Below are 1,421 nucleotides of genomic sequence, written 5' to 3' on the forward strand. Positions count from 1 at the left end.
GTTATCTATAGTTTTCAGATGAATCCAAAGGTTTAATGTATATCAACACTGTGGATAAAAGCTCAAACCCGGAAGTCAGACATCCTGTGTATGAACATTGGACCGTCCACTTGCTCATGATGTGACCTTGTGCTAGTTACTAAATCTCATCCCTAACATGCGGTAATAATAGTAATTCTCATCCACTACTGCTCCCTCAACTTCCTGCCAATTTTTCATTTTTCTATAAGCATTCAGAAATATCTTTACAGACACAATTTTTTAATGTCATTCCTCATCTAATGTCCACCAATGGTTTGTCTTTGTTTCTAGAGAAGCCTCTAAAATCTCTGACATGGACAACCAGGTCTTGAAAGGGTATCACTGTCATCGTCCTCTTAGCCTCCTATCTTACTGTTCCCCAAAATACCTTTATGATGCAGTGACCTGGACCTCCTTTCAATTTTTCAGTTACGCTGTGCTCCTTCACTCCAGAGTCCTCATGCACATCCAGGCAGCTTGGACCTGCCCCTGTGTCCAGCTAACTCAGCCTTCCATTCTCAGCTTCGGAGTCTTTTCCTGTCAATCCAATCAGTTTCCATTGTATTTCTCTCTCTTAATATATATAACAATTCTCATGTGTATAATTATTTGCACGATTATTTGCTTATGGACTTTATTGCCAGCAAGATCATAAGTTCCATGAGGCCAGACATTATTTGCCTTGCTTACAACGAACAGTACCATTAGTCATTTACTGAATGAACAAAGATACTCCAATTGAATTTTCCTTGGGATAACTTATTGATTAATTTTATTATAAACAAATCACTCAGAAAGCTAATACAATTAAAACTACTGCTTTTAAAGCCTTCCCAGGAGGGGGACCAAGGTATTTCTAGAACTCTTTTTCTTAATAGATTTTATTTATTTATTTTTGGCAAGAGGGGAAGGTAGGGAGAAAGAGAGAAACATCATTTGGTTGCCTCTCAAAAACGCCCCAGCTGGGGAGCAGCCTGAAACCCAGGCATGTGCCCTGACCAGGATTTGAACCTGTGACCATATGCTTTGCAGGCTGATGCTCAACCAACTGAGCCATGCTGGTCAGGGCTAGAACTCTTCTCAACTGTTTGTAAAGTCCATTTTTTATGTATGTACGTATTTGTGTGTCTGCTTACTTACAATATTGTAAATATTGCTACCAGTACCAAAAGCTTATGTGATTTTCAAAGTATTATAAATAAACAACATGATCAAAGAGCTTAGGTGAAAAGAATCTAAGTTACAGAGGGATGAACGGGGGTAAGGCAACCGGGAAGAGACCGGGAGATATCCACAGTGAAGCAGTGGAGTGAAGCCGTGATGCTTCCCTAGGACTGACAGGGAAAGGGGAGGGGTCAGTGTGACTGGCACCTGGTATGAGTTGCACACACCAAAGAGGG

At 40.6% G+C, this 1,421-nt stretch overlaps 1 non-coding gene across 1 annotated transcript; it reads right to left on the reverse strand.

Moving 5' to 3' along the window:
* Positions 1–1,011: 1,011 nt before the first annotated feature.
* On the reverse strand, positions 1,012–1,090 carry TRNAC-GCA. The gene has a single exon. It is a non-coding gene; the product is annotated as a tRNA-Cys (tRNA).
* Positions 1,091–1,421: the final 331 nt, after the last annotated feature.

The sequence above is a fragment of the Phyllostomus discolor genome, chromosome 4 (genome assembly GCF_004126475.2).
Source record: "Phyllostomus discolor isolate MPI-MPIP mPhyDis1 chromosome 4, mPhyDis1.pri.v3, whole genome shotgun sequence".
In the NCBI taxonomy this organism is placed as follows: Eukaryota; Metazoa; Chordata; class Mammalia; order Chiroptera; family Phyllostomidae; genus Phyllostomus; species Phyllostomus discolor.